The 25,008-nt window shown below is 38.4% G+C and overlaps 1 pseudogene; it reads right to left on the bottom strand.

The window, feature by feature from the left end:
- Positions 1 to 424: 424 nt before the first annotated feature.
- LOC110203914 (glycogenin-1-like) lies at positions 425 to 20,139 on the bottom strand (annotated as a pseudogene).
- Between the last annotated feature and the right edge of the window lie 4,869 nt (positions 20,140 to 25,008).

The raw sequence follows: 25,008 nt of genomic DNA, 5'->3' as shown, positions 1-25,008 counted from the left end.
CAAAATGCATACAACTGCATGCTACCATAGTACATACAGAAAACTGGTTTTTAAAAAAATCTTTTTTTATAAGAGAGATTAAAAGGGTACCATCATTTCTGGTAACAATTATTAAAGTTGTGACTCAATTTGACAGTATTACTTTGCTATTCAATAAAAGAAGAATTGGGACCACTAGGGCAGTGTCTGATCAATCCTAAAATATCTATCTACTACAGAAAATTAGGAAGGCAAATATTAGTGCATTTCCCATTTATTTTTATGAAGAGAACTGAGCAAAGCCCAGTTCTTCAGGTTTCAGGAGCCGAGGTCCATAGTTTAATAACTTCATTCCCACTCATCAAATTTATTTGTGATTCACATTAAATAAAAAATTTCTTAAATTTTCTCTGAATGATCATGTGAGGAGTCACTCAGCAATTAATTGACCAGAAAATGAGCTTTTTACTTCTTGACTTCTGTCCGATTTTCAACTTTAGTACTATAAACCTACAAATGAGAAGCTTTAGTCAAAGCCACTAGCAACTATAATGAACCATATGCAACACTTTTTCTAGATGCTAAATTATCTAGAACCAGTCCTGTGTTACCAATGTTTGCACAGAGAAAATTGTGGTGTTCTTAGTGGAGTTAAATGTCCAGTTTCTCCTTGATATTGTTGAAGGAATTTGCTCCCATGGAATCAGCCTGGCCTTGCTCCCACCACTCCTTGTGTTCACCCAAGGATAAAAATGGTTGTGAGGGAGGGTTGAGGTTCCCAATGGACATATGTGAGATTGCATCTGGGACTTTCTCTGTGAAGGTATCATTGCCAACACCAAACTGCTAGAGAAAGGTAAAATGTTGGTGTTGAAGATATCCCAACAAATAGTGAGGAATTGTGAGTCATAATGGGGTCATGAACGTCATTCCTGCAACTTTTCATTTGGGGGTTAGGTATAATTCCATAATTTGATTCATCTCAGGAGATGCATGAATTCTGCCTTTGCCCCAAGGACCTTAAGTGCTGGATGGTAGAAGTATATAATAATGCTGCTTAGGTTATAAATAAATGCCAGGTGTTTTCTGATATTTCTTGTTGCCCAACAGCTAAAGAAGATGTTCATCAAACCCTGACCCCACCACCAAAGCTGCCCTTTCAGAAGCCATATGTAACAGCTGATAGTGTATTTCAGTGGAAGATCAACAAAGACTCCAGAATTGAAACACTCAGACCAATGTGCCTATGGTGCTGCCAATAGCTTCTCTCTCTCTTTCTCAAAATACTCATCAACATTTGCCAGTAACAGAGTATCTGCCTCCATGAACACACATTATGAATACTGTTTAGTGACCAGAAGTAGAGTTTCTGTCTTTTCCTTGAGGTTGAATGAGCTGGATATTCGCTGTCCAAGGTGTTGATCATGATGATTACATTGAAAATCTTTTCTAAACTTTCCTGTTATGGAGCTGGGGAGGCAGTCACTGCTCACTGGTGAGTGCAGGAACCCAAAGCACCTCGATGAAGGGGCACCTGAGAGGAACATCTAGATCTTCCTTACTTTCAAAAAAGAATTTAAATATTTTTTAATAAGTTATTCTATCAACATTTACCCATTTGCCTTAATACTTTTTTGGCTATATTGGTCAGTCAATCACTAGAAGTTCCTTATGTAATGTCGGTTTCATTCATGATTGAAGGTCCAAAAATCTCCTCACAATGATAGATTAAATTTGTTACATCAGTCAAAGGAGAAAAATAGAAACATTTATTGACATTTCCTTACAAGTGATGAATGGGACACTCTTTAGTCTCTGTGTACAGTCATGATTATGCATTTGAGAGAAATAATTATTTCTCACTTACATTTAATTACTATTTCTTTAAATAGGGCCAAGATTTTGCCCTTCTACTTCCTCACTGACAAGTCACTTCCTGTGGGTTATTCAGGCAGCCTTTGAAGGGCTAATACTGAGAGGGAGAACTAAGATCTGTTCGAAAGTAAAGTTAGGTGAATTGATGGATTGAAACCCATTGTGTTTTAGTCAGACAAGTCTGGGAAAATGTGGGTTCTCCCTTTTATCACACGAGGATATGAATCCAAATAATTCTCTTTGACCAAAACCAAGTGATTAGAATCACATCCCCACATCTTCAGTAGAATAGGTCCCTGTCTTCGTATAATATTCATTCTTTCATTGTTGACCAATCAGAGTTGATTCAAACTCTCAGAAATACACATTTTTAGATGGGCATTGAATGGGTTCCATGATGGTTTTTTTTTCAAAGTGAGATGGCCAAATGGCCATCTTTTTATTAATAACATGCTAGCATTATTAATAAAATGATTAATTACTGAGAAATGTGCCTTTCAAACTTTTTATATGTTGCACATAATGTATGTGAGATTTCTGTATGCGTATAATACTGAGAAAATGAAAATTAAAATGGATCTGCTGAGGTTTAGAGGTGGAGAGCTGGGACCCCAAAATCAGAACACCAGGGTCCTGTTCAAATGAATTCAATTTCAGCCAATGTCATGGTATATTAGAACATTGGGGTGAGTGAGTTTTAAAGAATAGGCCTGATTGGACAGACTCTTAAGCAATCTAAGCATGTGTATTGCTAATATAAATGGGCCAGGTGTTAAGAATCTGAGTCCCTTAAGTAGGACAGATGGATCTTATATATAGAAATACTGTGGAAGGGATCTAGGAGTGCCCAAATAGTCTGGGGTACCTGGAGGAGGGGGTCCAAATAGGATTAAAGGTGGGAAGTGGCTCGAGGTAGTGGGAAGTGCCATAGGGAGGTAAGGCAAAGGAGGGCTAGGCTAGGTTAAGGGTAACAGAGAATTGGGAGATTGGGCATAAAAGATAATGAAAGGCCAGTTGGTAAGATTAAAGCCTCAGAAGAACTAGAGATTTGAACATGTGGGAAAGTCCAGGAATTTTCCTTTTTGGAATCCAGATCCCAAAGACATAATTTTTTATCTTTTAGGAGTTCAGATCCTATCTCATCAGCTCCTCTATCATTTTCTTATTGATCCTATCTACAACTTATTGCTTTTGTCCAGTAACTGACTTCTTAGTCTCTGTCTCTAAACTTAGCTCAGAATTCCACTGACCTGTGATGGGTTAAGTTTAAAAATCCAGTTCTCTTGCTAACTACTCTTCTATTCCTGCCTCAAGGAATTCTGGTAACTTTGGAAGATATGGTCTGCCACAGGGGAGTTGGCCCTAATATATTTAGAACACCTTCAATCCTTCACTGATGTCTGGTTTGCTGTCCAAGTAACTCTGGGCCATTTTCTTGGGCCTTACAACTGGATCAATCTATAACCCCTTGTTAGTCACCAAAAGGAGAGAAGGAGGGTTGTTGCTAGCCCTCCAATTTCCAACCAATATGGTGCTATCCAAACTTCAGCTATATAACCAATTATGTTGCCCTTAAGCACATGATGTCACCTATCCTGTTATGTTTTTTCTTCTGTAGTTGCCAAAAACCTTTAAAAAGGAAGCTGTCCTTTTCCTTGGCGTCTTTGACTGGAGAATGAGGCAGCCATTGAACCATCTTATTCTCAGATTATTATTCTTGATAATACAATGTTATCTTGCTTAGAGAAATGTGCCTTAGTTTGCCTTTTTCTTAAGTTTAACTTTCAACAATATTTAATAGTAATGAGTATTTTTTTCTTAATGTGTTAAAATGTTAGGGATATTACTTATTACCTACCTAACATGGAAATCATGGATAGAACACATCTCAGCAATGTTGGAGAGTCTCGTTCATGAAGAAACAGAAGGTCAAATCAGCAACAAGCTTTTATTAAGCACTTACCATGTGCCAGGAAGGGTGCCAAGAACTGGGGATACAAAAGCGAAAAACAGTCCCTGTTTTTAAGGAGGTTAGTCTCATTCAGGGAGTCAACATGAAAATAATTATGCTCAAAATATATGTAGTATATATGTGTGTATTTGTGTGCATGTGTGTGTGTGTGTGTGTATGTATGTACAGGATATATCCAGCACAAGACACTGGAATTAGGATTGGAGAAGGAAGAGGGCGGCAGAATTTCAGGTGAGATTTGAAAAAAGCCAAAAGGCAGAAGAGGCAGGGATGAGGAAGAGAAGAATTCCTTTTTTCTTTTTTGGGGGAGGGGATAGGAAGAGGGGGAGCAGGGAAGCAGTCAGAGTGAAGTGACTTGCCCAGGGTCACACAGCTAATAAATGTCAAGTATCCCAGACCAGAATTGAACTCAGGTCCTTCTGACTCTAAGGCTGGTGCTGTATCCACTACCTAGCTGCCCCTAGGAGAAGAATTCCAACCAGTGAGAACACATGGAGTTCAGAAATGAAATCTCTTGTGAAAGGAACAGTGAGGAGGTCAGCATCACTGAATTGCCAAGCACAAGGAAGGAAGCAAGGTAGAATAAGACAGGAAAGATAGGAAGGGCTGTGTTATGAAAGGTTGTAAAAGCCAAATAGCATTTTATATTTTCTCTCGGAGGTAATACAGAGTCACTGGAATTTGGGGGAAATCATCATATCTGTGTGTTAGGAAGATAATTTTGATAGTTAAATTTAGTATGGACTAGAGTGAAGAGAGTACTGAGGCTGGGAGAACAACCAGCAGACTAGCATAATAGTCCAGGTTGAGCTGATAAGGGCCTACCTCCGTGGTTGGGTACTTTGAGGAGAGAAGGAAGAGTATTCTAGATATGTGATGAAAGTACAATTTACAAGACATAACTACCAATTAAATATGGGGTAGCAATGGGAGTCAGAGTCAGGCATTAAGATTCATGGCTAGCTACTGGAAAACTTGCTTTCTGCTGGAATAGAAGAAAAACAACACAGGCCATAAATAGAAATGATTCAGATTCTCTCTACACCTGTTGCTGTATCTAGGCATCTTGTATTATGTGCATCATGAGCTCAACCCCTTTCTGGACTCAATGGCACCTCAGGGGAAGTTTCTGTATAGTCTCACATTCCTTTTCCTCACTGTGTCTGTTGCACAGTAATACACAGCAGTATCCTCAGTATTAACGGAATTCATCTGTAGATATAACATGCTGTTGCCATCATCTCTGGGGATGGTGAATCAATGTTTCACAGGGTCTACATAGCGTGTCCTACTTCCACCAGTGCTAATTCTTGCAACCCATTCTAATCCCTTCCCTGGAGCCTGGCAGACCCAGTTCATCCAGTAGCTACTGAAAGTAAATCCAGAAACTTTGCAGGAGAGATGCATAGAACCCCCAGGCTGTCTCACATCACTTCCAGACTCCACCTGGACACCTGCAATACAGAGACATTGTATTAAAGTCAATAATCACATTAAGTCACCACTTCACATTGTCCCTCCCTCTCCATAAAAACACCTTGGAAAATAATCAAGAGGAAATTGCAGTTCAGCTTAAATTTCATGGTGAGTTTCTAGGTTAGTCCTCTGTGTGGAAGGACACACAGAGCTTGGTCTTGTCTCCCAGAGATACAGGTACAGGTTGGTGCTGCTTTTCATCCCAGTAGGATTGAACCCAATTTGCATGTCTTGCTCTATTCAAAGAGAAGAAGAACATCTTCTTCCTCCCAGGGAGACATCTCTTTCCTGAACTTAAGAGAGAAAGTTCTCTTAGAGCTGCTTCCAAAGCACTGAGGAGTGTTGGTGACTCTGAGGCTCCCAGAGTGGATGGTTTTGACTCAGTATCAATCACACCACTTCACCTCAATAACTCTAAACAGTTGGGTCTAAGACTAGTAGTAGTACTAGTGGGCCTTTTTGTGTTCCTAATAAATTTCTCAATCTTGGTCTCATTTCAGATTGTCAAAGCTTCTCAACCATCTTACATTTCCAGTGCTCAACAGATTGAATCCGTTTTATGAATCACTTTTTTCTCAAGGTCTCCTGTCTGGATTCTTGGCACCTATGCTCTTTTCTGAGTCTTCTTTTGTTTCTCTTTATCTAAAATTACATTTCATTTAAATTATTCATCCACAATCCCAGTTATATTCCCACATTACTTTGCTAAAGGCAGCTTATAGTTTTATTTCACTCATCTAAAGTAACAGTGTTCATTAAGAAAATTGCAAGTCTCCTCCAAGAAACACCTTGGCAGCAGAAGGACATATCCTGCTTAATAAGAGACAGAAACTTTTATTCTCTGGGACAGTGACCAAATCTTCTGATTTAGGGAGCCAGTATGGTTCATATATCTAGGAGATGATCTTCCTATTTCAACTACCATTCTCATTACCCAGAATATGGAGTTCCACTGCCGCCTACATTAAATTTAATTGTATACTCAGCCACATTTTTTCATTCTCACTTCCACTTTCCCTTTTTTTTTCCAGAAGAGGGATTTGTAATTTCAGAGTCCTTACGCTTTTAGAGAGCTAGATCCAGAGAACTTTTAGAGATCATCATTATTTTGAAGGATTCAATTCCATGGGGGAAAAAAAGCCACTAATTCCCCTCTTGGTCACCATTATAGCATGGAATCTCTGTCACAAAGCAGGAGGGGTCTCAGCCATTTCTTTTTGTTTTTTCTCACCTGCTATTTTGATTACATTTGAGGTGATTCCTTCTTATTCCATTGCTTACTAAATTAAGTATAATTTATAATACAACTCTAAGTTGTGAATGGAGTTCAATGGCTATAGTAGAGAAAAGTTCAGAATAGTCCTCTTCAAGTGCTGAGTCCATAAATCACTGTTTCACACATGCTAGTATAAGGGTCTCAGGTTTTACACTTTTCCCATTTCAGATCACCCTATGTGTCCTATTCACAGATAGAAAAGGTTGCAAAACTTGAGAGTGTCCCATTCACTGTTTGTAAGGAAATTTAAAGAAATGTTTATTTTATTTTTACTCCCTTAGTTGACATGAACAATTTTAATCAGCCTCAGAGTAGAGTCCTTGGTCATATGATGAAGGCAACTGATGCTACATGGGCAAGGTCTAGATTAGCCACATCCCTTGGATTGATATAAAAAAGCAATCTAGCCAGCTGTAAACAAAGGGAGAGTCAGCTCTGCTGCTCAAAGTTGAGCTAAGGAAAAAAGTTGGCCAGGGGATACAATTGTAAGACCAGTCCATCAAAGATACTGTTCCACAAAGAGAAATGTGGAAGTTTCAAAATAAGAAGAAGGAAGTCAAGGTCTTAAAGTGGAGGAGACTTGAGCTGGCTTCACCATGTGTATTCTTCAGATATATCTTTTAACTAGCATGTTCTATGCATGCACCCATTCTTCACCCTAACTGAGTGTGTTTGTGGGAAAGTGTGCCTCATGTTTATAGTTAGAAAGTTCATACTATACCTTTTGTCTTTACTTTGAACTAATTGTGTCAATTGGTTTGGGCCCATGAGTGTGGATGTACAAACTACTTGGGGTAACTCATGAATACCTCCCTTATAAAAGTGACTAGGAGGAGTAGGCTAAGACAGGGATACTACATTGGATATCACAAATTTATTCCTGATATCAGCGGAAAAAGTCCTTACATTTCCGTCAAAAAGAATATAAAGAAATTTGCATCAAAATCTGATCAGACATTCTTAGTCATGTGACCAACAAGATGGAGGAATCTCTATCTTCTCCAGTCCTCACAACTTCTCAAATGTTTTCAATATAACAATAATGCATGAGAAGTAAAAGCAATTTCAGCTATCCACACCATCTAAATGCTAAGTACTCTAACAAGGCAGCAAACTGATGAACTAACAGCAGAAAAGGTTTATAATTCCTAATCCTTAACATGCTCCCCCAGAATTCCCTCTCATACCAGCCCCTAAATCCTTGGAGGAGTGGCATAACCTGACCCAAAGGCTTACAACAGAACTAATTTCTTCCCACTCCAAACTGTGCAGCAGAGGTGGAGATACCGAAAATTAAATTTTTTTCTCTCTTTCGAATAATATGGCAGCATGCTGTGCTACTGGAAAACTAAGGAACAGAGGGAACTTGAATAGGAATCCAAATGTATAGGACTCCATCAGGTCTAAAGCAAAAGATCCTGACATCCAGTTGATGCCATTCATTTTCTCCCTTCACAAGTCACATGGGCAAAGCCTGAGGCCAATGAAATGTGAATCCCTGTAGTACAGGAATAGGCAGAGTTCTGATATCTAGATATAAGGGAATTTACCATCAAAGCAGAAGGAGTTAGAAGGTGATAGATAGATAGATAGATAGATACATACATACATACATACATACATAGATTGAGAGATAGATAGATATAGATAAATAGATAGATAGAGAGATAGATAGATAGATAGATAGATAGATAGATAGATAGATAGATAGATACATAGATAGATAGATAGATAGATAGATAGATAGATAGATAGATAGATAGATAGATAGATAGATAGATAGATGTTCACTGTGATGGGAAGAAACCAAGGACCTCGAAAACTTTGTGAGCATAGTTCTTCATCTGTTATTGTAACTGGTCTCCTTGTGCTGGGTGTTGTTGAGTTCCCTGTTTAACTCATTCTCCACATAGCCTGTCTGAATGAGGAGGTTTATGTCTGGTCTCATACTACTTTTTCTCACTGGGTCTCTTTCACAGTAATACAGGGCTGTGTCCTCAGCTTTAAGGGAATTCATTTGCAAGTGCAGCATGCTGTTGCTGTCGTCTCTAGAGATGGTGAATCGCCCTTTCACAGAGGCTGCATAGTGTGTGGCTCCTCCATTACTATAAATATATGCAAGCCACTCCAGCCACTTCCCTGGAGCCTGGTGGTCCCAGTGCATGCCATAGCTGCTAAAAGTGAATCCAGAAGCTTTGCAGGAAAGGATAAGAGATCCTCCAGGCTGTCTCACATCACCCCAAGACTCTACGAGCCAAACATCACAATGAACACCTGCAAAGAAAGAGTCATTGAAGAAAACAGTAACACAAATACAACAGTTCAAAGAATGTTTCCTTAGTCGAAACACAAAACTACCTTGTAAAATAGTCAGAATGAAAATTCCATTCAGTCCCAAACCCATTGTTCAGGCTCTTAATTGTCAGTCCTTAGGACAGAAAGGCCACAGAGATGAAAAGCTCCTCTCCCAACCTGCAGATACAGGTTTTTGCTGGTTTTCATCCCTAGAGCGAGGAGCCCAATTTGCATGTCTTTCTCTGTTTAGTGTGAGGAAGAGCCACTGCCATCCCAGTGGGATGAGTCCCCTTCATGAGCTGCAGAGAAGTTTCTCTCCCCGAGGGAGGTTAGTGCCACTGAGAATCCAATCTACTCTCAATTCCAAGGGAATGCTCATTAGGCTTTATTATGTGTCTGATATTTTCCCAGCTTATCTCAGTGGCATTTCGGGATAAGAAGGCACCCCAAGCATTTGTCATTCTTCAGCTGACATTGAATCTACCTTAGGAATCTTTTGGGGGGGTTTTGGCAGAGGGAGGAGGGGGGAGGATTTCTGAGTCTACTCCTAAGCACTTCTGACTGCTTATTCTTTCTGGAACTGAATTTCATGTGGATTATATAGCCCCAATCCCATTCATTGTCCCTTACATTCAGTATATGCTCTGTTGGCGTGAGGGAGGTGATTGTTAAGTTTTCAGTGTGAACTTTAATACTTCAGAAATCAGCAGACACTGAAAATCAGGGCTTCACTTTAATTTGTTTCTTGATTGTTTAGACTTAAGAAAGGAAGAGAGAAAATGTTAATAATGCAAATTAAATTTAAAAGTGCATTATGTTTCCATTTTTCCCTTAGAGAACTGGTTGTTTAAAACTTAACAACACACTCAGACTCATATCCCTGTTTGAACTGGAGGAATGGAGGCACAAAACCGACAGGGCATAATAAAGCCCACTGAATTTCTTGGATCCTCCAAAATTCCCCATGTTTTGTGTCTTAGAAGGACTCTTTGTGTTTGTTGAGACAGTGACACCAGATCCTCTGACAAATGTGTGTATCTTCTGGAGTATCTGGAAACAGGTATAAACTGAGCCTCAGACTGCAGAGACCTGTTTTCCAGGTCGGATTTTTTTAAAAAAATTGTTTGATTTCCAAAATTTTGACTATAATATTTGTTGTTGTGTCATGGAGCCATTGGCTTCTATGTGTTCCATTCTAATTTTAAAGGTGTTTAATTATTATGCCAGGTTTTCTAACTCTTTCCCCAAACTGTTCATTCTCTTTCTAATTCTTTATCCATACTTTTCATCTCTTTTCCATGTTTTCCTTTAGCACTCTCCTGTCATTGATTAAAACAATGTTAAACTATTTTTAAAAAACTCATACTTTATTCCAAGAAGTCTAGTTGAATTTTTGGCCTGAGATATGTTTCTCTTTGAATCTTTGAGGCTTTACCTCAAACAGTGAATTTGAATCATTTTCTTCTGGATTTGTATCTTGAATAAGTCTTGAACATAATGACTTTTTTTGTGAGACTGTTTTTTGTTTGCTCTTTCTTCAAGCTTATCTTATGATTTTGCACTTGATGATATGATCTGGCTGGTCTTTTTGTTATTTGAGGAAATTAAGTGTTGTCTTATTCCAGAGACTAAGATTGCAAGCTTTCAGTGCTGCCCAAATAGTCTGATGCAGGGTAAAGTGTGATTGCTGCCCTACACTTTTTTTGAGCTCTCTGTAAGTTTTGACCTGCTTGGGGTCTGAACAACAGAAGACATCTGCTGGACTCAGCAGCATTCAGTCAGGTAGGAAATCATCACCCATTTGCTATGGAATTTCTGTCCTAGATTTTCCCCACAAACCTCGTAGCCAGACAGCTGCTGATCACTTGAATCTGCTCCTCCTTGGTACAGTCCAGGACCTTCAGGGGAAGAGGAAGATGAGGAATGGTAAATGTGGAGTAGTTAGGGGAGGCCAGTTCCACTGTTCAGTTTAGCTAGGATTTGTGACCTGGAACCGGTTAGTGGGTGACAAATTTGCCAGTTGCCACTGTGAGAAATGGCCTAAAGTGCAGTTTCCTTAGGCCTAAGCCCTGAGTTGAGTTTCACCTGTAGACCTGAAAGTTTGGTAAAAGAAGGCAAATAAGTTAGGTCATACATGATTACATAGTTTATTCCCTTTTAGCTAGCGAATCATGTCCACATGGAAGCCAGACATGATTCAGAGGGAGTGGGGAATGCTGATGAATCAGGATTGGAAGGAGGTGTTTTAGCAGAGGGTGAGCTCCTGGAATTACCCCCCAGTCTCAGAAGTTTTCTCCAACAGTCCCAAAATGAACAGCTTCCCAATTTCTCAAAACCTCCAGAATCTGCTAAGATGTATCTAACTTTTCACTGTAAATCTAGGCTGGTCAGGCCTACACCTTCAAGGAAAGGAGTTTTACAGTTTGTTGTTTCCCTAGCTGCAGCCCTTAGAAGTCTCTGGCTGCATTTAAAATCTTATAAGGTACAGATACAGAGATAAACACCGACAGACAAACTGACAGGACAAATACAATACAGTGACATAGTGACACAGTGCACACTTAATGACAGAGAGAGAGGGAATTAGAGGCTTGTTAGAGAACCCCTAACATGAATTATCTCTTATTATTATTCTTCTGAGGAAAGGGGGCTGGGGAATTTGCAAGGATTCAAGACCTGATAGTGTAACTGGATCTTGCTAGCCTTCCTCAGAGTGCTCCTGAGATTGCAGATTTAAAGGGGCAAGTCCCAATAAAGTTAAGTTTGGGATCTGAGTCCCTGTCAGGACCATAGCCTTTAAGGGAAAAGGGAGGGGAAGGGGGATTATTCAGAGCTGGGAAAGAGTGCTGAAGCACCTGTGTGAGCCTTAAGGGAAGAGGCTTCTGCCTTTCCTTCTCCCTTAGCCATCTCAGCATCCCAATGATGAAAATATTCCCACTCCTGGCTAGATATTTTGTTGGCCTTTAAACTTAATTTGGTTTTAAGATAAAGTAACTTTGACCAGTCAAAAAAACCTCATATTGTGACCAACATAATTTGGGATTACCTTTAGTTAACTGACATCAGCGCTAGCAGTACTAGTGATCACCAGATTGGCAATACCTTGACCTATAAGAGGCAGTGGTCTTGTTAGTCAGATTTTTAGTTTTAGTTTCTGAGTGACCTATAGCCAATTTGCTGAGTTTCTGAACCTCGACTGGATCCCCGACCCCAGAGCTACCTTAAATGGAATTGTCTTTCAACCAAACTAGTGGGAGGTCCATGGAAGCTAGAAATAGGAGAGATTTACCCAACCCCGTCAAGGTTACGACTCCAGGAAAAATGGATCCTGAGGTGCCTGAGCCACTAACGCATTGCCAGGGTGGGCTGGAGCTTTCTCCCACTCCTTCAGTTTCAATCCAATGTCACAGCACCATTACTGTCAACCTGAAAGTTTGGTTAAAGAAGGCAAAAAAGTTAGGTGATACATGATTATATAGTTTATTCCCTTTTAGCTAGAGAATCATGTCGACATGGAAGCCAGAACATGATTCAGACTCTGAGATTAAGCAAAATGAGAAAGGTTTTATATAGTTTAGAGTGATCAGACTCAGGATGTCTGTGTTACAAAAAATACAGCCTCCATACGTTTTTTTTTAACATATAGCATGGGAAAGGAATTTCCCTAATTGAATAGGTTGTAAATATAATAAAACAGGAAAATGTCAAAGTGTCAATAGAAACTCAAGATGAGAAAAGTCCCATTATTCAAGAGATAATCTGGTCCCAGACATCCTGGGCTTAGTGATAATGAACAGGAAGAATGTTGATCAGTTCTATCTGGTCCTGGAATTTGCTGACACAGGAAGGGGTGTTTTTAGTTCACTCAGAGAGAAAAGGATTAATTGAGGTTTTTGGCCCTTATTGGGGCTCAATTGATCTTAAAGGATTATCACACCTTTCTCAAAAAATACATGTCAGCACAGGCAGTTCCCAGTTGTTCCAGCGTCCTGGCATATGCATAAGTGTAGTTCCCAAAACTGGGTATGTTTACTTCTATTGTGTATTAGCTGCCTCGTTTAGATTGTAAGCTTTGAGTATCCAGCCAACGGGGGAAAGGTAAGAGAGTGGGAGGGGGCACGCGTTAGGGCTATAAAACTTTGCTTCTCATAGCCAGCACACATACTCCCTTGCTGGTGCCATCTTAAGCAACATTGGGTGTGTCCTTTCTCATGAGAAAGCAATAAACACCTTTCTGCTTTCAAGGTATCTAACTTAGTCTTTGTTTTTATTTTTGAGTAAGTGGTCTCTGTCCCACACACCACCAGTCTCTTTTGAGTTGTCCTGATATGAATTTGAGACCTTAGGTTGCCTGCAGCATGGCCTATTTCTGTGGATTAGAGGGCTCTACAAATGGTGCTCAAGGCCAAATGCAGTCCCAAGACCAAAAGATCTTTCTGTCTTTTTCTCTATGGTGAAGTGAGATGAACAAAAGACTCACTGTGATTTAGTCATGCACTCGTTGCTCTCCTTCTGTTCCTCCTCCTCCTCTTCATATCATGTTAAAATAATGAGCTTTTTTTAAAGAATAGGTATTTTTAAATTTAAAATCTGTGGGATACAGCTAACTCAGTGATCAGAGGAAATTTTATATCTGCAAATGCTTACATCAATGAAATAGAGAAAGAGCAGAGTAATGAATTGGCTATACAATTAAAAAAATTATAAGAAGAATGAAAATAAAAATCCCCAATTAAATACTAGATTGGAAATCCTAAAAACTGAAGGTGAGATTAATAAAGTTGAAGGTAAAAACAATCATTGAATTAATAAATGAAACAGGGAGTTGATTTTATGAAAAAAACAATAAATAGATAAATCATCAGTTAACTTTGATTTAAAAGAGAGAGAGAAAAAAGTCAGTATTAAAAAAAATTAAGGACTTGTTTTCTACAGTTAATTTTTGTCCTTTTTGTAAGCTATTGAGTCTCTCTTGCATACCTTTGAATTCTTTTCCCAATTTTTCTTCCACCTCTCATTTTTGACTTTTAAAATCCTTCTTGAGCCCTTCCAGGGCAGCGTTTTGGGCTTGAGACCAGTTCATATTCCCCTTTGAGGTTTCAGATGTGGGTATTTTGACAATGTTGTCCTCTTCTGAATTTGTGCCTTGATCTTCTCTTTCCCCAAAATAAGAACCTATGGTCATTTTCCATTTCTGCCTATTTCCTGGTTCAGGGTGTGCGCCTATTTCCTGACTTTAAAAAAAATTGATGATTTTCAATAATTCTAATTTGGTGTTTAGTTGAGGATTTTTAATTTGTTCTTTTTCTAGTTTTTTTAGTTGTATACCCAATTCATTAATCTCTTTTTCTATTTTATTTATGTACACATTAAGAGATATAAAACTTCCCCTAAGGGCTACTTTCACTGCAGTCCATAGGTTTTGGTATGTTGTCTCATTTGTTGTCATTCTCTTGAATGAAATTATTGATTCTTTCTATGATTTTAATAATCAAATGATTCTGCTCCAGCCTTTTACCCTGTAGGAGTCACTCTTTTTCAAATGCATTTCCTGTAAACAACATATTGCAGGACTATGGTCTTTAATCAATTCTACAATCTGTTTCTGTTTCATGGGAGAGTTCATCCCATTCACATTCACAGTTATGACTACTATCTGTGTCTTTTTCTCCATCCTTTTCCCCCATTTATGCTTTTCTTTCTCCTTTTTCCTTTCTCCCCTTCACTAGTGTTTTGCTTTTAACCACAGCCTCCTTCAGTCCCTTCCCCTTTTTTATCCCTTTCCCTTTTCTTCCCCTTTAGTCTTACTGCTTCTTCCCTTCCTTCTTTCCCCGCCTCCCTTTTCTTTACCCCCTCCCTTTTTTTCCCCTTTTCCCTCCACTGCCTATAGGGCAAGTTAGATTTCTATACCTAACTGATTATATTATGCCCTTCTTGAGCCAAATCTGATGAGAGTAAGGTTCAAATAATGCTCCCCCCCACTTCTTTCCCTCTGCTGTAATAGGATTTTGTGTCTTTTCCTGTAATGTAATTTACCTTGTTTGCCTCCTCCTTTCTCAGTACCTTTTCTAAGATCAGATTGATCCACTTATTTGGATCCATTCAACCCATCTGATTAGATTTTTTTTATCATTACATCAAAGTCAACTAATAGCCACCCTCTTAATGTATACTCCTTTAACAAGGTGTAATAACAATACAGTTCTCAAGGATTGCAAGTCTCATATTCCCTTGTAGGGGTTTAAACAGTCACCCCCCCATTAACAACATATTGTATCCTTCTGTCCCATTTACCTTTTTAAGTCCTTCTTGAGTCCTGTACTTGAAGATCAAATTTCTGGTTGAGCTCTAGTCTTTTTATCAGGAAAGTTTGGAAGTCTCCTATTTTGTTGAATATCCACCCCCTCCCTTGAAAAATGATGCTCATTTTTGCTGGGTAATTGATCCTTGGCTGCATTCCAAGCTCCTTTGACTTACGGAATAGCATGTTCCATGCCCTGCGGTCTTCTAATGTAGAAGCTGCAAGGTCCTGTGTAATCCTGACTGTGGTTCCATGATGTATAAATTGTTTCTTTCTGGCTGCTTACAGCACCTTCTCTTTCATCTGGTAATTTTGGAATGTTGTTATTATATTTCTTGGCATTGTCAATTTGGAATCTCTTTCAGGTGGTGATCAGTGGATTCTTTCTATGGTTATTTTCCTTTCTGATTCTAGGACATCCGGGCAGTTTTCCTTTATGATTTCCTGAAAGATACTGTCCAGGCTCTTTCCTTCATCATGATTTTCAGGTAGTCCAATAATTTTTAAATTGTCTCTCCTGAGTCGATTTTCCAGGTCGGTTGTTTTACTGATGAGGTATTTTACATTTTCATCTATTTTTTCATTTTTTTTTTTTGTTTCACTGATTCTTGCTCTCTCATAGAGACATTAGTTTCCATTTGTTCAATTCTAGTTTTTAACAGATTGTTTTTTTCTGTTAGTTTTTGTACTTCCTTCTTCAACTGGCCAATTGTGTTTTTTAAGGACTTGTTTTGTTCAGTATACTCCTCTGTTAGTTTTTGTATTTCCTTCTTCAACACGTGTTGTGCACAACTAGTTCACTTGGCTATAGAGCCTACCTAGGGCCTAGGATTTCCCAATCACCTGATGAATCAAGACCAGCTTGATTTTCTATCTCAAATGCACATTGATGAGGCGGGAGACAAGATGGAACCAACTCCATTTATTTTTAGCAGAGCACTTACTTATGTAGTACTATAAGAGGAACTCTTTCTCAAGTTACAATGACGTATAGCCCATGCCGTGCTCAAGGACAGTGCATGCACTTCCTGTGCACTTATCTGACTCCTATCCCAGAATAGACTGCTAATGACTATACAATAAGTAGGGGAGTTAAAGATTGTTACGGATCCATACAATACAACACCGAACAAGGCGACCTTTTCTCAAAGATCAGCACAAGAGGGGCCTTCACCCATCAGTGAGACCTGTTGAAAAGCCTGTGGCCCTCTATATCCTTATAGATCCCTAACAAACAGGCCAATTGTGTTTTTTAGGGACTTGTTTTCTTCAGTGTATTTTTTTTTCCAATTGGCCAATTGTATTTTGGAAGGACCCTTTTACCTCTCTCATTTGATTATTAAAATCATAGAAAGAATCAATAATTTTATTCAAGAGAATGACAACAATTAGACAACATACCAAAACTTCCGGACTGCAGTGAAAGCAGTTCTTAGGGGAAGTTTGATATCTCTAAATGCTTACATAAATAAAATAGAAAAAGAAGAGATCAATGAATTGGGCAGACAACTAAAAAAACTAGAAAAAGGACTAATTGAAAATCCTCAATTAAACACCAAATTAGAAGTATTGAAAACCTAAGGGAAAATTAATAAAATTGAAATTAAGAAAACTATTGAACTAATAAATAAAACTAAGAGCTAGTTTTATGAAAAACAAATAAAATAGAGAAGCCTTTGGTTAATTTAATTAAAAAAAAGAAAGAAGAAAACCAAATTACTAGTATCAAGAATGAAAAGGGTGAAGCTACCACCAAGGAAGAGCAAATTAAAACAATAATTTGGAATTGTTTTGCCCAACTATATGCCAACAACTTTCACAATCTTAGTGAAATGGATACATATTTACAAAAATATAAATTGCCCAGATCAACCAAAGAGGAAGTAAAATACTTAAATAACCCCATCTCAAAAAAGAAATTGAGCAAGCCAGTGATGAATTCCCTAGGAAAAAATCTCGAGGACCAGATGGATTTACATGCGAATTCTATCAAACATTTAAAGAACAATTAATTCCAATACTACATAGACTATTTGGGAAAATAGGTGAAGAAGGAGTCTTACCAAATTCTTTTTCTGATACAAATATGGTGTTGATGCCTAACCCAGGAAGAGTCAAAATAGAGAAAGAAAATTATAGACCAATTTCTCTAATGAGTACAGATGCGAAAATTTTAAACAAAATACTAGCAAGTAGATTGCAGCAACTTATCACAAGAATAATACACTACGACCAGGTAGGATTTATACCAGGAATGCAGGGTTGGTCCAATAGTAGGAAAACTATCAGCATCACTGAGCATATGAACAACAAACCCAACAGAAACCACATGATCATCTCAATAGATGCAGAAAAAGCTTTTGGCAAAATATAACACCCATTCCTATTAAAAACACTTCAAAGCATAGGCACAAATGTAGTCTTCCTTAAAATAATAAATAGAATATATCTAAAACCTTCAGCAAGCATTATATGTAATGGGGACAGGCTAGAAGCATTTCCAGTAAGATTGGGGGTGAAACAAGGATGTCCATTATCGCCACTGTTATTCAATATTATACTGGAAACCTTAGCTTTAGCAATAAGAAAAGAAAAAGAAATTGAAGGCATTAGAATAGGCAAAGAAGAAACAAAGCTATCACTCTTTGCAGAGGACATGATGATACACTTAGAGAATCCTAGAGAATCAGGCAAAAAACTACTTGAAATATTAAACAACTTTAGCAAAGTTGCAGGCTATAAAATAAACCCACATAAATCGTCGGCATTTCTATATATTACCAACAAAGCCCAATAGCAAGAGAGAAAGAGAAATCCTATTTATACTTACTGTAGACATTATAAAACATTTAGGAGTCTACCTCCCGAAACAAACCCGGGAACTCTATGAACACAATTACAAAACACTTTTCACACAAATAAATTCAGATCTAAATAACTGGAAAAACATCCGTTGCTCATGGGTAGGCCAAGCTAATATAATAAAAATGACAATCCTACCTAAGCTAATTTACTTATTCAGTGCCATACCAATCAAACTACCAAGAAATTATTTTATAGAGTTAGAAAAAATAATAACAAGATTCATTTGGAAAAACAAAAGGTCCAGAATATCAAAGGAACTAACGAAAAGAAATACAGGGGAAGGTGACCTAGCAATTCCAGATCTTAAATTGTATTATAAAGGAGCAATCATCAAAACTGCTTGGTACTGGCTAAGAAATAGGGAGGTGGATCAATGGAATAGGTTAAATATGCAAGACACAGTAGTCAATGACTATAGTAATCTATTATTTGATAAACCCAAAGACCCAGCTTCTAGGATAAGAACCCACCCTTTGAAAAAAACTGCTGGGGAAGCTGGAAAACAGTATGGCAGAAACTAGGCATAGACACAGATCTCACACCATATACCAAAATAAAGTCAAAATGGGTTCATGACTTAGATATAAAGGCTGATACCAAAAGTAAACTGGGAGAACAAGTAATAGTTTGCCTATCAGATCTACGGAGAACAGAAGAATTCATGACCAAACAGGAGATAGAGAACATTATGAAAAGCAAAGTGGATCATTTTGATTACATTAAATTGAAAAGGTTTTGCACAAACAAAGGCAATGCAACTAAGATTAGAAGGAAGGTAGAAAATTGGGAAAGGATTTTTACAACCAGTCTCTCTGATAAATGCCTCATTTCTAAAATATATAGAGAATTAAGACAAATGTATAAGAACACAAGCCATTCCCTAGTTGATAAATGGTCAAAGGACATGAACAGATACTTCTCAGATGAAGAAATTAAAGCCATCTATACTCCTATGAAAAAATGCTCTAAATCGTTATTGATTAGAGAAATGCAAATCAAAACAACTCTGAGGTACCACATCACACCTATCAGATTGGACAACATGACAAAACAGGAAAATGATAAATGTTGGAGAAGATCTGGGAAAATTGGAACACTAATACATTTTTGGTGGAGTTGTGAAATGTTCCAGCCATTTTGGAGAACAATTTGGAACTATGCTCAAAGGGCTACAAAAATGCACATACTCTTTGATCCAGCAATAGCGCTTCTAGGGCTATATCCAAAGAGATCAAACAAATGGGAAAAGGACCCACATGTACAAAAATATTCATAGCACCTCTTTTTGTGGGGCAAAGAATTGGAAATTGAGAGAATGCCCATCATTTGGGGAATGGCTGAGCAAGTTGTGGTATATGAATGTAATGGTATACTATTGTGCTATAAGAAATGATGAATAGGCTGACTTCAGAAAAACCTGGGAAGACTTATATGGTCTGATGCTGAGTGAAGTGAGCAGAACCAAGAGGACTTTGTACACAATAACAGCCATGTTATGCAGTGACTAAGATTGTTAAACTGAACCCTTCTCATCATTAGGAGGATCTCAGACATCTTCAGAGGCCTTGAGATGGAAAATGCTGTCCACATCCAAAGAAAGAACTATGGAAGTCAAATTGCTATTACTTATTTTTACCTTCTGTTGAGTTCTGTTTCATCTTTCTGATGCTTCCTCCTATTGGTTTTAATTTTTACTTACAACTTCACTATTGTGAAAATATGTTTAATGGGTATGTAAATATAAAGCTTATATCAGATTGTGTGCCATCTTGGGGAGGGTGGGGGGGAGGAATGGGGAGAAAAATTTTCAACTGAAAAGCATATGTAAGTGATTCTTGATAAATCAGAATGAAAAAAATAAGAAAAAAAAATGTTGAGCTCTCCTGCTGGAGTGACACGGGTCCCTTACTCAAGGTTCTTTCCCTGCTCACCCAAGCCTTCACCTTGAATGTTTGGCTCTTGCTGGATGAGGCCTTGCATAGGGATGTTTTCATGCTGATAGATGTCTGTCAGCCTGGAGCTTTGTCTTCTGGAGTTGTGCTTCCCAAAGTTGTGTTGAGTTGCTAGTTGATTTTGCTGCTGGAGAACTCCATCGCCCATGATGGTTTTCCAAGCTGGTGTCTACTAGTTCCCCTGACTGTACTGAGGCTCTTGGGGTCTCCTGGTGTTGTTACTTGGCTGCTCCAACAATCTCGGTCTCAGGATCTCCCCCTGGTAGGCTGAGGTGGGGCTTGCTACTGGCTTGCTGGGAAGCCTCCAGACCTGTATGGTTCCACCTCCTCCAGAGCAAAAGGGGCCTTTCTGATTACTCTCCCAAGCTTCCTGGGGTACAAGGTTCTGTGCCCTGTCTTTTTGCTGCCTCAGGGCTTTTCCTGGGTCAATATTTTCTAGGCTTTCACAGGTCACTGAGGGAGGATGAGAGCCACTTACTTCTTATTCCATCATTTTGGCTCCCAGAAGCAGAACTGGAACTCAAACCTTTAAAAAAAAAACAAAGTTAAAGATTGCTTTCACATGTAATTGGAGGGAAAAAAATTTTAAAAAAGGTATGCTTGTATGATTTACATTTCAAAGATAACAGATTGTAGTAATTGAGCAAAAAACTGAAAAAAATCTAGGAGACTGTTACCTTAAAAATCTTTTATCCCTGCTTCTATTTTACCTTTATTTCAGCTGTGAACAAATGATTTTTCTTACTAATCAATATCTTGGAAATGCAGAGGTCCCTATGCCCCTTTCTTTCAAAGTTCAGTCCTTTTTCAGAAGGACATTAAGATGTCATCTAACTGGGTCTATTCTGTTCATTATGTTGCCTAGACAGGTCTGGGGGAATATTGATGTTTTTTCCCATTGTCAAGACAGGTGATACAGAAATTTATGTCTTTGACCAGGATTAAGTGATCTGTGTCACATACTGAAAGACCTTCATTTTAATAATGCCCACCTCCCAGAATTGATTGGCATCCATTGACAGCACCTACTCTTCAAAGGGCATATAAGGCTGTACCCCAAAAATCCAATTCAAGCCAGTAAAAGACTGGAGTAGAATATATTATGCTTCAGCTAAATTTAAAAAGCAGGGCTAGCAATTCTTTTATCAGACAAAGGAAAAGCAAAAACAAATCTTAACTTGTCTCTTTATTAGAGCTGATTCTGTTTCAAATTGGGGTTCATTTTTGGGGTTTCACAACAAATGGTGCTGTTTACTCAGATTTTGGACTGGGATTTGAAGTTGTCATTCTTTCCCTCAACAGCACTGGGTCTGAGCACCCGCAGGACTTTCCTCCTGAAGTCCCAACCCTGAAGAGCACATGAATCTTGTCCCCCAAATCCCTGTTCCTTATCTACTGGAATTCCTGTTTTTAGGTTGCAGTCCATTTTTCTCTCTAAGCTAACTCTGGAGGTCAAGGCCACATGTGAAGGACTTCTCTGAAGGTTATCCTCTGTAACTAGCTAGTCAAGGCAGAGTGAATTGGCACAAGATAACTGAGATTTTTGACAGGTAAATTGTATTATGATCTGAATTGGTTGAAGGATCTTAAAAACAAATTAATCCTAAAAAAAATTAGAATATTAGATTCATGTGCACTTTGTCTTGTCAAGCTGTTTCTGTCTCTGTGTGTGTTTGTAAAATGTTTCATGATTGTGGTTAAAGATTTAAAATGCATCCAGAAAAACTAAGGACCTTCTAAGGTGTGCCATTAGAGAAAGAACATTGGGAAAGAACTCCCCTGTTAGCCTTTCACTGTGAGATGAAGACTCTGTTTTGACGAGTCCCAACCCTGGCCAAGTTGGGATACCAGAATAAAGTTAGAAAACGAGTAATTTAATCAAAAAGCAGGGAGAGATTCTCCCAAAAGTTAGTTGAAGACAGTATCAGTTAATAGGTAGCTTTTAGACTGATAAGACCTGATTTCTTCGCAATGTGTTTAGAACTGCAAAAATAAGGGTTTTTTTGTGTTTTTTAAGCATTATCATTATAAAGCTGTTTGTGAAGGGCGTGGAAGAAATACAATTCTCTTGAAGTGTAAATTGTTAGGCATGAACTTCCTCCAGATTCTAACAGAGTGAGGAGACGCAGGACAAAAAGTGTATATATATATATATATATGCATATATGTGTGTATATATGCATGTATGTGTGTATGTATATAATATTACATATGTATTATATATATATATACTATAAACACACATATATAATATATTACATACATATTCTGTATGTTGCACATATATAATACATATTACATATACCATATATGTTATATAATATATGTTACACATATATGATATATATTACATACATACGTATATACACATATACATATATGTGTGTGTGTGTGTATATATGCACATATATATATGTATATGTGTATATACGTATGTATGTAATATATATCATATATATTACATATACGTATATATACATATACATATATATGTGTGTGTGTGTGTGTTTGTATATATATATATACATATACATATATATATGAATTTGGAATGTAAAGGACAGTGGAGGTAGAGTGAGTAATGGGTTTGAAAGATTAGGAAAGATTAGAAAGATTATGGCAGGTAGGAAAAACAGTTAGTTTGGGAACAGATAGGGGTGGGGTTGTCCACAGCAAGTCTATGTTCCTTAAGCTCCCCCATCCTTGGATAGTTGTTCTGGGTACCTTTGTGTCAGCTTCTTATGGTTTAATCATGTTGAAGGGGGGATAGGAAATTTGATTTTGTTTTAAGTAAAAGGATGGAAAATGAATGTTTTTAGATTGATTTGAAAACCAAGAGAGAAAGTTGCCTTTCAGGATTAACCTGTAGGAAGATCTTATTACATCTAACCTTACAGAAATATTGACTATGGTAAAGATATTTGTTGGTGTGATTTGTAATTACATTAAATCTTAAAATGTTTCCCTGTACTATTCTACCTGGGGGAAATGATGACACCCCTGACAGCACTGATTCAAATTCATCAGGTCTCTGCCTGGGCCAAACCCTTTAGGATGAAGGAAAATGTAGTTAGTTTTCCACAGTATGACTACTATGGAAGTGTTTTGCATGACTGCATAAGTAAAACCTATATCGAGTTGCTTGCCCTCTCAATGAGCATAGGTGGGGAGGAGGGAAGGAAGAAAATTTGGAACCCAAAGTTTTAAAAACAAATGTTAAAAAGATTTTCTTTCCATGCAGCTGGGAAATGTACAGGCAATGGGGTATAGAAATCTATCCTGCCCTACAGGAAAATAGAAGAGGAAGGGAAGAATAGAAGGGGGGGAGATAAAAGGGAGGGCAGATTAGAGGAAGGGGTATTCAGAATGCACACTGTCTTGGACCTGGGGGAGGGACCAGAAGGGGAGAAAATTTGGAACTCAAAATCATGTGGAAATGAATGTTGAAAACTAAAAATAAATAAAATAATGAATCTTATAAAAATACAGAATGTAATCTAAATGAGTCTATTCCTGCTCATTACCTTGCCTACAAAGGTTTGGGAGAATGCAAATTCCTCCCCTATTGTCAAGACAGGTGATATGGAAACTGATGAATGTTTGACCAGAACTGAGTGATCTTTGTCACATACTGAAAGACCCTCATTTTAATATGGCCCACTCTCAGAGTTGATTGGCATCCCTTGGGAACATCTACCCTTCAAAGGGCACATAAGGCTGCACCCCAAAAATCTGATTCGAGCCAGTTCTAAACTGGCTCCTTTAGGGGGCCCAGTTTTAGATTGAACTCCCATTCAATGCATGTCAAGCCAGCTTGCGAGAAATTAAACTGTGGAGACATGCACCCCAATTTTATTTGTCTCTTTTTTTAGAGATGATTTTCTTTCAAATTGGGGTTCTTTTGGTGGGGATTTACACACCCTTGTCCACGTGTTCCTCCTCAACCCTCTTTTGTTTCTTGAATTTCCCCACATCAGTTTCCCTTCCTCCATGCAATGGAAAAGAAGGATATAGAAAAGTGTGAAATAATCTCTGGCCATATGCCAGGCTTTATAATAAACATGCTCCCTCCCCTGGAATCCTTTTTACTAACCTATCACATTAGAATAAAGAATAACCCCTTTCAGTATTATATCTAGCTCAAAGGTCTCAATCCCAAGTTGCAGTATAAGAGGTCCATTTTTCATCTTGGAATTCCTATCTTTGGACGCTTCAGCTGTTATTCTAAGTACTCTCCCTGTGCTCTGTGTCCTTGAGTTCCCCCTCTAAGTCATTCTCCACGTGGCCTATCGGAATGAGGAGGTTTATGTCTGGTCCCATACTTCTTTTTCTCACTGTGTCTCTTGCACAGTAATACATGGCTGTGTCCTCAGCTTTAAGGGAATTCATTTGCAGGTGCAGCACACTGTTGCTGTTGTCCCTGGAGATGGTGAATCGGCCTTTCACAGAATCTGCATAGTATGTGGTTCTCCATTACTATAAATATATGCAAGCCACTCCAGTCCATTCCCTGGAGCCTGGTGGAACCACTGCATGCCATAGCTGCTAAAAACTAATCCCGAAGCTTTTCAGGAAAGGCTAAGAGATCCTCCAAGCTGTCTCACATCACCCCCAGACTCCCCAGCTGAACATCATAATGGACACCTGCAAACAAAGTCATTTAAGACAATACTCACACAAATACAGCACTTCAAAGAGTGTATCCTTGGTCAAAAAACAAACAAAAGACAAAACTACCTTGTAAAAGAGTCAGAATGAAAATTCCATTCAGTCCAAAACCCATTGTTCAGGCTCTATAATGTCAATCCTTAGGAGACAATGGCTCCTCTCCCAGAGCTACAGATGGAGGTTTTTACTGGTTTTCATCCTTAGAGGGAGGAGCCCGATTTTCATATCTTCCTCTGTTTACTGTGAGGAAGAGCAACTGCCTCCCAGTGGGATGAGCCCCCTCCAGAGCTGCACAGAGAAGTTTCCCCTACAATTAGTTCTAAAACCCTGAAGGAGGTTAGTAACACTG

This window comes from Phascolarctos cinereus, unplaced genomic scaffold (genome assembly GCF_003287225.1).
Source record: "Phascolarctos cinereus isolate Bilbo 61053 unplaced genomic scaffold, phaCin_HiC Scaffold_25;HRSCAF=523, whole genome shotgun sequence".
Classification (NCBI taxonomy): Eukaryota; Metazoa; Chordata; class Mammalia; order Diprotodontia; family Phascolarctidae; genus Phascolarctos; species Phascolarctos cinereus.
The sequence above is the reverse complement of the archived record's forward strand: the minus strand, read 5'-3'. Positions and strand labels throughout refer to the sequence as shown.